Raw genomic sequence first — 17088 nt, forward strand, 5'->3', positions numbered from 1 at the left:
AGCTCACAGCCTCTGCAGAAGAGTCCTTACTGGAAACCGGAGCCTTGCCTGTAGCCAACACAGAATCAGTGACAGCTCCTTCTGCCGACGCAGATCCACCTTTCTTGAACTCCACTCCAGCCAAATCCAGCTCTGCATCCAGTCCCAAGCTCCATCTTGCCATTCCTGCAGAGCCCAGCCTTGCCTCCAGTTCTAAGTCCCATCTTGCCATTCCAGTCGAATCCAGCCTTGCCTCCAGTTTGAAGCCTTCTTGCGTTGTTTCAGCCATGCCCAGCCTCATCTCTAGTTTGTTTGTTTATTTATTTATTTGTTTATCTAATTTGTCCCTACCCATCTCCTCCCATTGGGGAACTCTGGCTGGTTTACAACAATCGATTAAAAACAACAATCATAAAATACATAGTATAAAAATACAATAATAAATACTATAAATAAAAGTAAAGATAAAAAGTCCAAGTGGCAAAAGAATCTAAAATAGTCCAAGTGTGAAAGCAGTGGTCTATAGCAACCATCCAGATATAGATCTATTCCCCTGTCCACCCCAAGTGGGGCGGCAAAACCAGGTCGTCAGATTCCTCCGAAAGGCCAGGAGCGATGGGCCAATTTCACCTCCGCGGGCAGCATGTTCAACAGGGAGGGAACTATGCAGAGAAGGCCCACCTCCTGGACCCTGCCAGATGGAATTCTCTTATGGACAGGGTCCGCAGAATGCCCTCTCTGCACGATTGGGTGGGACGGGCTGAAGTAATGGGCACGAGGTGATCCCTCAGCTAACCTGTCCCCATGCCATGTAGGGCTTTAAAGGTAATAACCAACACCTTGAATTGGACCCATAAGCAAACTGGTACCCAATGCAGCTCGCACAGCAGCAGTGTTACATGGGCCCTTCTGGGGGCACCAAAAACAGCTCGTGCAGCTGCATTCTTGACCAGCTGAAGCTTCCAGATACTTTTCAAGGGTAGCCCCATGTAGAGTGCATTGTAATAGTCTATATGAGAGATAACAAGGGTATGAGTGACTGTTTGAAGGGCCTCCCGATCCGGGAAGGGGCATAACTGGTGCACAGCATGTAGCTGCACAAAGGCTTTCCTGGCCAAGGCTGCCACCTGCTCTTTGAGAAGGAGCCATGAGTCCAGGCGGACCCCCAAGTTATGCACCAGGTCTGTCTCAGGCAGTGCAACCCCATCCAGAACCAGAGATGTTAATGTCCCAGATACGGAAGAATGATTAACCCACAGCCACTCTGTCTTACCAGGGTTCAGTTGAAGCCTGTTGTTCCCCATCCAGGCCCCCACAGCCCCCAGACACTCAGAGAGGGTAGTCACGACATCACTTACTTCACTAGTTCCAAGCCTCGCCTTGCCATTCCAGCTGAGTCCAGCCAAGTATCACAGTTCCAGCCAATTCCCTCCTCATATCCAGATCCGTGCCTTGCCTTGTCACACCAGCCGAGTTTTGCCTAGCCTCTGTTGCCAAGCCAAGCCTCACATTCATGCCAAGCCCTGCAGCTGACTAGCTTCCTCCTTGCCACAAGTCCTAGCAACACCTGGTCTTGCTGCTTCATTGAGAGGGTTAGCCAAGTTCTGCCTTGCTGTGTTGCAACAAACTCCTTCTGCTCCTGATCTTGCAGCTTTGTCTTGTTTTCCTTCACTGCCTGGGTGGAATTGATTGATCTGTACTATCTAACCTATTCTAAGGACTCTCATCTGTTGTAAATAGTTTATTGTAAATAAAGGACTTAATTGTATTTCTGCCTGGCCATCTCCTACTCAGAACAGGACAGTCACTCACTGAAAGTAATAAAATCTAATCTAATCATTTTAATCAGCATTATAGGTTCTGAAAAAAAATGGAATTTCTTTATGATAGTTTTTTCAGGATTCCATGGAAGCAATAGAAAACAGGGTGCAGACTGTTGTATAAAAGGTCATGTAAGACAAGATATTTGCATACTTCTTGTGTGTTGTGTTAGATTAACACAAAAATTCTATCTATGAGAATTTCTAAAACTTTATTTGATAATTTTAGGAAATAATACAGGAGAAGTTCTCTTCCCTGAACTGGGTAAAACTAGGTTAAACATTTCTACTCAGCTTCCTGGCTTACTTTCAACTAGTTGCTCTCTTGGAATATAAGAAGTAATTTACACACAGCATGACAATAGAGAAAATTAAAATGTGTAAAAAACCCCAAACAAATAGCATATGATAAGGGAGTATGTGTCATGACCTCAAAGAGCCTCACAACGTAGATCATGATCATAAAGGAATAGAGGAAGGAGATAATTAAATCAGAGATTAAAACAAGCACCCAAAGCACCCACACCCATGGACTCATATACAGCGGAAAAGAAGGGCTTCCGATAAGCAGAGATAAGCCACACCTGGTGCCCTGGAGGACACACCGGAATCAAGAGGACAAGGGAAGACACCGGGAAACCGCCCACGCAAGGCACCCATCAAGAGGGATTAGGGACAATGAAGGGTGGAGAAGCACAGGATCCCGAAAGAGGGTATAAACAGGGCGCTTCACCACCGCACCCCCGTTCCTGTTTTTCATTCTGTCAGCTACCATTCCAATAAACCGGAAATCCTTAATACCCATTAAGTGAGTCTGTGTCTTATTGCGAAGCGAGCCTGACCCTGACAGTATGGTTCATGGTGTGCATGGTTCATAATGAGAGGGAGTCCACTAGTTCCTGGACTAAAACATTTCAAATTTCATCTAAGGCAGTAAAAATACTCCTCTACAGTAAATAAATTATATGGCATATAAAAATATGGGTATCAGGAGGACTTTTTCCCTGACAAGCGCAAGAGATTGTTCTTTGCAAAGATAAATTTTCTGTCTATACGTAATCTGAAATGATACAATTCAGAGACAGATGACTATCTTTCTGCTTTATGTGGAACTGGGACTTAGTGAACACCTTTGCGTAAGTTGTTTTCTGGTTATAAATACACTGCTAGATCATATAATGTCATATTTGTATTTAAATTTATTAGACTATTTTAATGTTTTGATCTTTGTTGTAAACTGTCCAGAGTCCCCCCTTTGGGGGGAGATGGCCAGTGGCTAAATTAATTAATTAAATAAATAAAATATAATGCACTAACTGAATGTTTGGATTTTATGCATCTATAAATAAATAAAAATAATAAGAGAACAGAAATGGCTAGTAATATACAGAAAGATAACACATCTTTCAGACCCAGAAGAATACAACGTTATAATATACTTTTAAAATAATATTTTGTAAACATCAACAAATCCTTAAAAATAGGGGGCAAAAGATTATGGCAATAGTATTTCAATGTACATTTGGATGAAGACCCATATCATATGCAGTATGATGTTTTTTTTTTTTTTAAAAACATAAGATACCTTCTATTACATTTTTTAAGAAACAGAGAAAAAAGAGAAAAAAAAGCAAATTCAGATATAAGATTTCTCTTTCTCTTTCACTTTTTTTGCATAAGGGCTAAATCCTGACTGATTTGTGAAGATAGTCCTTGGAGTAGGAATTCCTGACATGAAGCATAGGGCTCCATATGTGGCATTAAAACAATTCATAATAGCAAAACCTACAGCAGAATATTATTTTTGCCTTAGACTCCACAGCATCCAATGGTACTTTTGAATAATCAACAATAGATGACCTTTCAAATCTCCATTCCTTATCAATTTATTTTTTTATTTACTTATTTTTTTATTTATTATTTAAAAAAAAAGAACTGAGCATCTACAGAGAGGAGTATCTACTGTTTTTGTAATACATAGGTTTTGGTTTTTTTTGGCGTTGGAAGATTGAAATAATGCTGAGCTAGGATTTGCAGAAAGCAATATAGACATTTTTTACAGTCCAGATATGTTGTAAGAGTCCAAACAAGTTTGATTTGTGTTGAAAATATTGGCTGGAAAACATATTGAAAAGACTGAATGCCAAACAAAGCCACTTAATAGGAATTTCAAGGCAGATTTATTTCCTTCCAGTTGGGGTTCTCTGGGAAAAATAAAAAAAATAAAAAAAAATAAAATTGCCAATCAGTCCAGACTGTGCTGTATACCTCTCTGATTAATAGCTTGTTTGAGTTCTATGATTTTTTAAAAAACACATGCACAACTGGTTGTCTGTATATACAATTCAGAATGCAATCATTTGTCTCTTGACAACTAGCTCATACAATGGATACATCTGCTGGGGAGCTGCCAATGTAATATAATTATGATCTCAAAGGGTCAAATATCTCATATAGACAAATGGTAACTGATTATGGTGTCTCCATGGTATCAAAGCAATGTACTAATTCAAAAAAGAAAATGCTAAATTAAATACCTGAACAAGTTTGATGTTCTATCCCTATTTTCTCTCTGGTGTCAGTTTTGATAACTGAGCATCTTGGTTGTTTAGTGCAATATTGTTTCCAGTCTTTGTATTAGTTCAATCTTTCTATTGGCAAAGACTGTTATAGGTCTACTCAATTTTATCCTAGCCTTAGAGCTATTCCTATGGCTCAGTTACAATGCTTGTCTCCTACCTGTTAACCAGCAGAAAACTAAACCAGGCTGTCTACCTGAATCTCAATTGCTTCTGTTTTGGCTTGTAGCTGGAGGATGTGGTCTTCATTTCCCACATAGGGAAACTTACATAATTTGTTTTCTGGTCATAAATACCCTGCTAGATTATATAATGTCATATTTGTATTTATATTTATTAGAATATTTTAATGTTTTTTATCTTTGTTGTAAACTGCTCCCACCTCTTCCTCCCACCTTCTCAGCAGAGAAACCATATGGCAATCACAGTACTGTTGTGACTGGCAGTCATTTTGATAGATGGCCAGGGTGGCAATCACTGAGGCAACTTGGCCATTTGCTGGCATCTGACAAAGGCCAGTTAGAGAAAACAGGGCAATATATTCCCAGCAAGATTAACAAAGCACAATCCCAGGCAGAAGAATTGGTCCTCCTTGCTGCTAGTGAAGAAGACTTTTCTGAAATCCATGTACACATGCAGGGTTGTGATATGCACATGCACTGGTGGGAAAGCACATGTGTGGCATCATACTTTCTGGTACAGTGAGAGTGAAGCAGACATTGTCTCCTCTTAGTACAGAAATGATTTGCTACATCCAAGACATCTGGATGTCTGGCTGTCTGGTACTGAGTGACAGCAGTGAAGCATATTCTAAAATGTTCCTGGCAGATATAAAAACAGATAGGAATCACCCCAAGAGAACAGCACCCTTTGCATTATTTGGCACCTGTCATTCAAGGAACAGAGAATCCTGGGGAAGTTGTACAACTGGGTCAGTAGGGGAGGAGACTTCAAGATGGTGGTAGTCAGCAATGCTCTTCTCTGGAATACAGATGATTGTTGTATGTGTGGTACTGGGTAAATTCACCAAGATCCATAAGGATTCATAAGGTTAAAGATCTCATTAAAAACACAGGACTTGATCTGGGACTGTGCTTCTGAGATGTGCTAAAATCAGCTAATTATCTAAACTTTTCATTTTTTTTTATGCTTGCATTATGAACTTTTGATAATTGACAAAATTGTTTGCATAAGAAAAAAAAAACAAATGTTTTAATAAATAGTGCCATTAATAAGTAAATAATCCAAGTATATTATTGACTTCTGTAATATATAATAGAATGCTTATATCACCTCTGATATGATATCACACTTTTTTTGTAAGCTCTGTATATCTGCAAAATAGGTGAGATTTTGTTGTTCAGGTTTAAAGTTCATACATCCCTCTAGATTGCAGTGGCCAGATACAAGAGAGGGAAGGAATCCCAAGTCTTTTAACAGTTGTAAAAGAAAGGGAATTATAGGTAATGCACCTTATGATGCAAGCTATCCTTGTTCAAATTCCCTCTGTTACACAGCTATTAGCAGTGTGAAAATCTGACCTTGGCCTCAGACAGCGTTACAGTTCTTTCAATTTTGCAAGACAATTATTTGGAAGTTGGATAGATGGACAGACCAAGCAAAGAGTTTTTAATTGGCAAACACATCAGAATGAACTAAGCTTACTAACATTGTAAAAAAACAAAATAAAACAAAACACCTTTTTTTCCAAAGCAGAGAAGATCCAGGAGGAAATATCTGTTTGTTATTGAAATAGTGATCTGTTTAATTTTCAAAATATAAACCAAAATTGGGATTTCAGCTTCTAGAATTTTACTTTATGTTCTGTTTGCAGACCCTCAACCTTATTCCAAGAAAACAACACCCATAGTTGTCAGGAAGAGAAAAAGGGGATTCAACGAATGAAATTTTATAGATGTCTATAAAAATTCCACATAAATCTGTAAGAAATTGTTAATATACTAGCCATCATCAGTGAATATAATAATGTTAATCACTGTCAGCTCCATCTCCTGGTATCTAAATCTATGGCTGCTCACAGTTTATATAGGGAAATTCTGATTATGATTTTTGAGTTTGTTCTTTCAGGAACTTTTGAGAATGATTGATATTAGCCTTGTGAGATGGTCTGGACAAGAACCACCAGGAGTACTAGATCTATCTTTATTGTAAGGTTGCATTAACAGAACCTAGCAAGTCTGAAAGTACACCTCCCATCCCTGAGTTTTACTCTCCTGAAAACTAGGGAGGGTCCCTTCTGAGCTGCTTTCACCACCCCTCCTCCTTTGGACTCAAATTTTGTTTAACATACCATTGTCTAGGCTGTGGCTCTTCCTCCTGTCTCCCAAGGTTATTTCCACATATCATTAGAAGTCTTAATCAGAGCTATAGTTTATTAGGGTCTGTGTGTCTTTTGTGATGGGTGGAATTATGAACTCCTCATACCAATGCCTCAGGGTGGTATCACCCAAAGTTTGAGATGTTACAGGCCTGTTTCCTTTACAATGTATAGAGCTGGGTTGAGGTTGGTAGACCACTAATATTCCTAGTACTTTGGGACACATGTGTGGCTCTGCATATGCATGGCTGTACCAGGATAAGAAGGAATACACCACAAAAAAAGCATCAAAATCCATCTTTGTATTGCGTCAGCTCAAGCAAAGAATGAGATTTAGGCAGGATCTTAAGGAGATGTTGTCTGAAAATGGAAATGTGGGATATCTTCACAGCTGTATGGATGTGCCATAGAGTTAAAGGAGTCTTTTAAAAAAAAAAAAAAAGATTCATATCTAACTTCCTATTTCTGGCAGAAAATCTTGAGCTGGAGTATACTCAAGAGATTATTGTTCTGCCTTAGCTTGAAGGAAAACCCTGTCTACCCCCTTCTTCTAGAACAGGCAATAAGTCCCTGTCCTCTTAAATAATAGCAATCTCTCAAGTTGCAGATTTCCTAAAAAATAATGGTTGATACCTGTGACCTTTTGCTACATCAAACATTTAGTGTCAACTTTTTATTCTAGGATTTGGGTACGCTGTATTGTAAATACTCTGTATCCACATTTTGCATTCTTCAGCTCATATTGTTACAAAACACAGTTTTAGGTGATCAGATATTTTTAGTATTTAAAATATAAAATACTGGCACTTTATTTTAATGATTCTTGCTAATAAGCTAATAAGCACTAAATATAAGGGGGTTAAGATGACTTTTTTGTGACTCTATCTTTCCCATATAGCCAAGAATAAATTGAAGAACAAAAAACATGAGTAATACATTTCTCATGTAGCAAACTTCTCTTTATTTAAATGTGCATTTAAAAATGTGAACACCATTTTAAAGCCTGTCAAAGACAGCATGCAAAAATAAAAATAAAAGTGTCAGGGAAAAAGAATCTCTCTCTCTCTCATTTTCTCTCTCTGTTTTTTGCCTTTCTTTTCCTCTGAATTAATTTGTGCATCAATCAAAAACCTGTCAGTGCACATGCAATATAAGTGACATGACTTAAGCTACTAAAAGCAGAGGAAAATAACAAATAGAACTAAATGGTGAGAAAAGAAAAGTGACAGCTATTATATGTATTCAACTATAACAATACACTCCAGAACTGATGAAGAAATGGCGACAGAACTGCCAATTATAATTGAGTGAAATGTAAACAGAGATGAAAGTCTTCCAAGCAGAACTGCATCCAGGTGGCTATGTTCTTCCTTTGACACACCCATCCGTTAGTGTCAGAACCCTTACAAAGCTGCTGGAATCTTGATGTCTAGTTGTATTTGTGTAACTCATTAATGCCAAAACTTGTGGTGAGGCTTACTTTCCTGGGGCAAGGATTCAAACAAGTGAAATCCTAGAAGGATAACTGGGAAACAACTGAACTATGTCTAGGCTTACTATGCATTACTAATAATCCAAATTCTAATGTAAGGAGGACATTAACTCATGATTTTACTTCAAGGACCAAGTAAACAATGTTCTCTTCCTATAGAAATATTAATATACCTAGCCAAAATGCACCTATATATCAAATGATATTTTGAGGACTGAAAAAAAAAATTGGCAGAAATCCAAAAGCTATTGAAATTTTAAGAGAAGAAAGAAATATCAAACCCAATTTGAAAAGCTCTGATTCTGATTTCTTATTGTCTGGACCACACCCTTTTCATGTGGCATCGTAATATCTAACAATGTTGTCATGTGAGCTCTCTCTATTTCTCTCTGTGTAACACATTTTCATCTCAAAATTAAAGTACCTATTACCTATTCTTTCTTTCTCTTTCCTTAATGGTCTGTAACAAACACCACATCAAAAACTGATAAAGAAAAGAACTGGGAATTCTGAATAGGTATGTAATATGATGATATACAACCATTTTCTTTTACATTTCCCAAGAAACACACTGCAAGGAAGTTATATTAATAGGCATTGTCACCATAATTGGGAATTTAAATGCACAAAAATCAGACAATTAGAATGAATGAATCCCACAGCCACCATGATTTCAGAACTAATAAATGTGTATCTCTCTATTCTCAGAAAAAAATGAATAGCACAGACATTTTCCCATTAATATTCTCCAGAGAGAGAGGGAGAGAGAGATAGGCAGGCAGACAGACAGACAGACAGGCAAGAGGCATATTTCTAGTTGTTTTTGTACCAAAAGTAATCACAGAAGTACTTTATTGGTTTCTTCAGGGGGATTACAAAGGAGATTAATTTATAATAGCTTCTTGAGGCATTTCTATATTCTAAAGAATCAGGAATAGAAATAATTTCATTTTAATATTAAAGTTGTCACCAGCAATCTGCAAAGTAAAAGCAGGAACAGTAATGTCTTTTCCAGCACGTAAACACAGATTTGATGATAAATTTCAATTACTGGTTCCACCTTAAATCAGAAGGCATATAGTAGCACCTTTTCAGACTAACACATTTTATTAAAACACATAACTATGGCTGTCCTCCTACAAAAGTCAACTTTTGACTGCTGATTTGCATTTTAGTGGGGAAAAAAGACAGATGGGATTATCCAGGTTATTTAAGAATTAGCAATAATATATATATATATATATTCATGTGCTAAATATAGGGCAAAAATGTACTGTCTTAGGACCCAACAGTGATGGGTCTTTTGTTCCCTCTATTTCTCTCTCTCTCTCTCTTAAATATTCAACTTCTTTAAAATACAGAATCTGGAATAATTGGGGAAAGCGGAGTTAGGAGCCATAAAAATAAAGAAAACAATCACATCTCCCAAGAGTAAGACTTCTATTTGGCATTCTATCCTCACAAGGATATCTCTGTTTTTACAACAGATCTAGTTGTTGTTGTCCATCCCCAATTTTCTCCAACTATTTTAGAATGATAACTGATCCTGATCCAGAACATCTACCTTACCAAAGAGAGTGAAGGTTGATTTTCATCTGAAAGCCCAAAAGCTATTATGGTAGATGATGTTTACTCAGACACATGTCATCTTTCCTATGTAAAGCCATTTTGCCCTCCTTACTTGCATGTTAGCACAGCTAGATGTCAGACAAGTGTTAGAAAGGGCCTCTATCAGGCTTAAGCTAGTTTATCCTTCTATCTACATTAGGGAAGAGAAACAAATTAGCTTCTAGATAAAGTAAAGATGGCATTTGGTCTCTTTGATGACTGGGAAGAACATTCCAGCTAATAATGATGTGATGAAGAAAACAAATCTTCTAGAAAAATTATACAAATTCCCCACAGTCTGGACAGAATATATATGTCTGGACAGAATATATATAGCCTCATATAGTTCTATGAGGCTATAAGATTCAGCACCTACCAGCAACAATCTCAGATGATGAAAATCTAAGATAATTAACAACCAACCTAATCTTACTTGCATATGATTGAATTCTTATTCTTGCCTAAGACAGACATAGCCAGACAGTTGATGTCTTTTTTTTGCTGCCAGTTATATATCAGAGATTACAGTCGGCCATTAGATTCTGTAGCAGTTGCTACATCCATTGTACTAAACTAGACCACACCTCAGAATTGACTTTATCATCTAGTTTTCTATTGCTATGGCAAAGAGTGACATAGATTCAGAATGTTTGTTGTAATAACAAATTACATGTGGGGTGTGTGTGTGTGTGTGTGTGAATGGGTGAGGTGGGACCACACAAATATAAATTACTATTGCTATTGTTGTTGTTTCTATTTGTATGGCTGCTCGTTTCATCCAAACAACTCTGGGTGGCTCAGAACAAGTAAAAACAATTAAAAAAACAAGTTAAAACAAACATATAAAAAACATCCATAATCAGTTCAAAACAAAAAAATCTTGATCAGCAGCAGAAATTATCCTTACATCAGCTCAACACAGCCATTGTAATATCTCCCCAGGCATGGTGACAATATCATGCCTTTAGTGCCTTCCTTAAGGCTGGGAGGGATGGGGCCAATCTAAGTTCCAGTAGGAATGACAATCCAGAGGTTGGGTGCCACAGCAGAAAAGGCTGTCTTCCTGGGTCCCTTTAGATGGCACTCTTTTGCAATTGGGACCTGTAACATGCCTCTCCTGCTGGTCTTGGTGGGATGGCTAGATATAACCAGCGAGAGGTCGTCCCTCAAATAACCTGGTCCCATGCAATGTAGGTCTTTATAGGTCATAACCAGCACCTTGAATTGAGTCTGGAAGCAAACTGGCAACCAATGCAGCTAATGGAACAGAGGTATAACATCTGCTGATAAAGGAGCACACATAACTGCCTAGCCATTACATTCTGTATCTTTCAGCCCTTTGATGTAGGTAAAGGTAAAGGATCCCGTTTAGTCGTGTCTGACACTAGGGGGTGGTGCACATCTCCGTTTCATGGCTGAAGAGCCAGCATTGTCCAAAGACACTTCCGCAGTCATATGGCCAGCATGACAGTCAGGGAATGCTGTTACCTTCACACCGAAGTGGGAAGTATTTATCTACTCATATTTGCATGCTTTCAAATTGCTAGGTTGGCAAGAGCTGGGGTGAGTGTGGGAGCACACTCTGTCACATGGCGCTCAGGTCTCGAACCTCCAAACTTGCAACCTTCTGGTCAACAAGCCTGGCGTCTTAACCACTGAGCCACCACACCCCCTCTCCTTTGAGGTAGAGCAGACAGGAAACCAAAACCATGAGTACTAATACTAACTTTATTATAAAGTTACAATAACAGAATCTTGCAAGTCTGAAAGTATCTCTCCCTTCCCCTGTCTTTACTTTCCAAAAAAATAGGGAGGGTTCTTTCTAACATGCTTATTCTACTCCTATTCATCCTTTGGACTCAGCTTTCATTTATCAGACCATTGTCTAGGTTGCAGCTTTCTCCTGTCTCCCAAGGTTATTGTCACAGCCCATTATAATACTAGCTGCAGTTTCTGGGTGTTCTTCAAGGGCAGCCCCATGTAGAGCACATTACAGTAATCCATTGAAGAGGTGACCAAGGCATGAGTGTCTGTAAGCAAAGCCTGATCCTGGAATGGGCACAACTGGTACAATATACACTATAACTCTACTAATAATATACTAATTGGTCCAGACTGATACAATCTTCTGTCATTTATTAGATTTGGAAACAAATGGCTATTAAATAAGTTGCTTCATTTCTACTACTATTTCAAAATTAGGAAGAAAATGGTTAAACTAATCAGATAGGTTAATGCTGACAAACAACTCATTCCACAAAAAGGTTCACATTAATGAATTATAAAATGTCCACAAAGAACAGCTACTGGAAACAAGAATATTGAATGTTATCAGTTCTACTTGCAGAAACATGCAAGTTTTATGCATTTTGATTCCAAGAATAAGCCAGTTTGGTCTAGTGGTTAAGGCTCCAGGCTAGAAACCAGGAGACTGTGACTTCTAGGCCCATCTTAGGCATGAAAGCCAGTGGGTGGCCTTGGGCCAGTTAGTCTCTCTCAGCTCATAACACCAGGGTTGGGCAACAAACTGGTTGGTCAATTCCTGTCACAACCAATGGATCAACATTTAGTTGATCAAAAAGTGGACCCTGCACCTATGGGAAAATGCTAGGAAGAAAATTATATATAATTAGAGATAGAGATAGATATAGATCGATAGAGATAGAGATAGAGATAGATAGATATAGATGTGTGTATGTATGTGTGTGTGTGTGTGTGTGTGTGTGTATGTATGTGTGTGTGTGTGTTATTTGCTCAGACAAATTTGCTTAGAAGGAGAGGGGTAAGACAAAGACAGAAAGAAGAGATTAAGAAACTAAGATTTATTTTAAGGTTTTTTAAAAAAAAAATCTAGTTTGCCTTTTCTTATGTGATTTTCTGCCCTTTCTAAAACTATACCCTTTTATGATTATGCTTTGTATACAGTCACTCTATTTGATCTGTAGGATATTTCAGCTAGTCCCTGTGTCTCATCTGTTGGCAGATTTTCAGCTCTTTCCAGCCTTCTCTTCCTTCCTTTCAGTCTCTTTACAAAGAGAAGATAAAGAAGGATAAGTTCTCAGTCAGTAAAAAAAAAAAAAAAAAAGTCCTGGGAGTGCCTGCAACTCAGAGCCTGAGTTCTTCCTTCCAAAATTGTAACTTAAACTGAAAAAAACAAAAAAAATAAAAAAACTTTAGATCGATGAGACACAACCACAATGAAGGGACTTATTTCCACATGTGGTGGTCATGTAAAAAAAGTCAAAAGTACTTGAAATAAATATTCATAAAATCATAAAAATAAAATTTGAACTGAAACCACAGATATTCTTATTAGATATAATTCTAGAAAATATAAACAAAAAGCATTGCTATTTATTAAGATACATGTTGACAGCTGCATGAACAAACCTGATACAACATTGGAAAAGAGGAACTTGCTGGACTTCCAGGGCAGGTATGGCAAACTGAAGACAGTTTCCCGAAAGCGGAGCCAATAACTGTGGCAAAGACCTAGGAACCAGTGAGCAGACTGGTCCCTCAGAACCTCCAAATAAGAATAGAACAGGAGATTGCCCTCATCTGTTCTGGACTGCTGCTGCTTGTGAAAAGACAGCAGGACAACAGTTTCCCATGGGTCTGAGTGCCGGGAGACAATGGGATCAGCCATCTTGCTTGCAATCATGGTGGAAACTTTTAAAGGACGCTAAGTTTGCAAACTTCACTTTCTAAGCACTTTCAGAAATTGCCTATGAACCATCTCAAAGCTATTAGAGACCTTCGGAATGACAAGTTTAAAAAGTCTTCATCAAGTAAGTTTATATTCAACTCTGAACAAAAGAAAAATTAATCACAAGGTTAAGAACTTAAAGAATTTGAAATATACAGCAGAAAGCTAAATAAGATTTTGATCTAAATTTATAATAGAATAACTTTATTGATTAGTCAAATGACCATATCAGAAAGTTGGGCATCAGCCACTATAAAATATAAAATATGATACCATAAAGCAGCTAAAATACAGTAAGATTAGATAAAATATACTATGGTAAGATAAAATATGATAAAATACAATAGGGTAAAATAGAGATAAAATTGTAAGATAAAAATGCAAGATATAATAAAACAATAAGATACAGAAAAAAATGTGAGTTTAAATAAATTCATCACCTTTACATGCCACCCCAATGTGTTCTATAAATTGCATTTGCAGTTGGACAGCCCTAACTATAAACTTAACAGTTCTATTGACCACATATGTATTTGTGCCCTGGAGGAAGTAACATAGTCTTTTGTTATAGTCCCAGAATGTGGTTTTGTCAATTAATGTCTGAAGGTACTGAGTCCTTGCTGGGGCATATAGTTGGCAGTTAAACAGGACATGTGCAATGTCTTCTATTTCAGATGCTCCACAAACACACGTTCTCTCAAGGTAAGGCACTTGGTGGAATCGTCTGTATTTGATCATAGAATCTAGCTGCTCAAATCTTGCTCTAGTAAGAGCTATCCTACGATATTGAGTCAGACCCATTGTCAGGTATTTTTCTATTTGAAAGAACAGTTTATTTTTGCCAGCCATTTCAACAACCTGTTGTGTGCAAGTGACTAAGTGTCTGTCTGGGCATTAACATCAAAGACTCTTTGTTTAAATATTGCCTTGGCCTGATCTCTGGCTTCTTGGCCTTTTGGCTAAGATCAAGTGTAGTATCTGTTCTTATCAGTTTAATCTAAGATTATAAATTAAGGGTTCAGATAAATTTGGAACATTGACTTTTACTATAAGATTTTGGAATTAACTATTAAAAAATAAACAACTTCTCATGGGAAACAGAGTTGTTTTGGCTATCCTAGCTGCTGCAAGTCATAACAAAAGATAACTGATGATTTTAGAAACTGGACACTAGAGGACTAAAGATTCTAAGTAGAAGGGAAAAAAATACAAGCCTGCTTTTGGTGTTGGTTAGTACTGGGATTTATAAAATGATACAAAATGTCATAACACTGGGAATATTAAAGGAGATCTTTGAAGAATGGACCCAGAAATTAGTAGTTACAACATCAACAGTGTCAGCAATGAGGTCTGACTCTATGGATAGACTATGTCCCAAAGACGTTAATGACGGAATGACAGTTGTGGAGCTTTTTTTTTTTTTTCCCCAGACAAGACAGAGAAAGAACCAAAGTAGAACTAAAAATGACAGGCCAAGAGACTGATTTGGAAAAGGATGCTTTACTGGATATACAAAAGAAAATTGCTGAAGTTTTAAAAATTAAAAAGGAACCACAAATGATAAATCAAGAGAATGACCTAGGAAATGTTTTCTTATTGAATCTACAAAAGAGGGTTGTTAAATAAAACTGTGTGATGGGATAAAGAAGAATTGAAGAGAAATCAAATCCTATGACAATCTTTGATTGAATTAAAGATTAAGACTGCTAAAAGTAAAAGGAAGGAATATAAAGTTGGTGTATTTCATCAAGGTTACAATATTATTTTTTTTGCAAAGTTATGGCAATCCTTTATGGACTTTTTGCTGACACCAGGAATGAAAAGTTGATGTTTTATGGATTTGCCTATATATTCTTTATACATTTCATTTTCTTCATCATATTCTTTTTTATTTTTTCCTGCTTGCTTGCTTTTCTTTTTTTTTTTTTTAGATTTTTTATCCCACTTTTATTATTTTTATAAATAACTCAAGGTGGGGAACATACCTAATACTCCTTCCTCCTCCTATTTTCCCCACAACAACCTTGTGAGGTGAGTTGGGCTAAAAGCAAGTGACTGGTCCAAAGTCAACAAGCCAGCTTTCATGCCTAACAGGACTAGAACTCACAGTCTCCTGGTTTCTAGCCTGGTGCCTTAACCACTAGACCAAACTGGCTCTTTTTAAATATTTTTTTTCCATTGTCTTTTCTTTCTCTAAATTTAGTTTGTATTAGTTTTTACTATTGTAATTAAAATTCTTAATGCAAATTGTATTTTAAAAAAAGGAAAAGAAGAACTTGCCAGTGATATCAGATTGGGAAACCAAAACTGAATATGTAGCAATGGCAAATTTGGCAATACTGTAAAAGAAGCACAATCAGATTTAAGCAGGAATGGCTCCCTTACATATGACTCATTACAAGCAAGGCAATTTTAGACGTTTGGAGTATGGTTGCTAGGAAGAAGTTATGAGACCAATTAAAAATAACAGAAATACTTAAATAGACACTAGCAACAATTCTTACTGTTCAACATCTAACACATACAGTAAATACTGTATATAAATTGTGGTTAGCAGATGGGATACAAATGGAATGAAAGGGAAGTTTTATCACATTATTATTTTTCTCTTACGAGGGTTGACTGCCAAGGGCTGCCCAACACACATATGCCAGGGTAAAGATACTTTTCCCCTCAGAATTAAACATTTCTGACTTAGACTCCTCTTCTTCCTCCATTGGGACAGGAAGAACTTTCTTAGGTTTTAGCTTGGCCATACCTTGTTGAGTTAGAGCTTCAGCTATCTGCCTATGAAAGCATAGGTATGGGACCTCCCCTCCAGCTCCAGCTCCTCTGGATGTCAGCAGGAGATGGGACCCATATGCTCTTTTTTTCCTACTCTGTTTGCCATGGCTTGTTATTCACAAGACTGCTTGTTTGAAATCCTGCCAGTGCCACCAGCTTTGTTAATTATTGGGTACTTGGGAAATGATTGGACTCAGAACATAAGAGACGTCTTGTTAATTTTCATACCTTTATTCATAACAGAGTCTCTTAATTCCATTTTCAAACATAACCAGTTATACAGTACAATATTCACTTGTGTATATACAGTACTTTGGCCTGCAAGTCCCTTCCCATATAGAGTTAAGCAAAGATGCTAATTATGCATGACTGGCAACTTATCAGGCTGGCAGGTATTGTCTTCTGTGATCTTCCTTCAGAACACAATAATTTCTTTCTCTTTGAATAGGTACCACGGGTACCCTGATCCTTCATCTTTGTTTTTGATGGGCCAATTTGGAATGCTTCAGCAGTCTTCTAGAAGTCCATTCTGGAACAGGCAAGCAATCTTGGAACTATCCTAGAATAGGAAGTCTTTACAGCTGCAAAGCTATTTAATCAAACATGATTCATAAACCAAGTCTTCTTCTATCCCCTCTTTCTTCTCCTGCCAGTCAGCTTAGCCCATACTAATTTCCTGTTTTTTTCCTTTGTGAGTACTGTTGTGTAAAAGGGTAAAAACTTTTATCTCTTTCCCAGATAGTTAATAAGTGTACCATAACAGAGTATATGTCTAAGTA

The 17088-nt window shown here is 37.4% G+C and overlaps 1 pseudogene; it reads left to right on the forward strand.

Moving 5' to 3' along the window:
* Nucleotides 1-14464: 14464 nt before the first annotated feature.
* Nucleotides 14465-14571, forward strand: LOC134499410 (U2 spliceosomal RNA; annotated as a pseudogene).
* Nucleotides 14572-17088: the final 2517 nt, after the last annotated feature.

The sequence above is a fragment of the Candoia aspera genome, chromosome 5 (assembly GCF_035149785.1).
Source record: "Candoia aspera isolate rCanAsp1 chromosome 5, rCanAsp1.hap2, whole genome shotgun sequence".
Classification (NCBI taxonomy): domain Eukaryota; kingdom Metazoa; phylum Chordata; class Lepidosauria; order Squamata; family Boidae; genus Candoia; species Candoia aspera.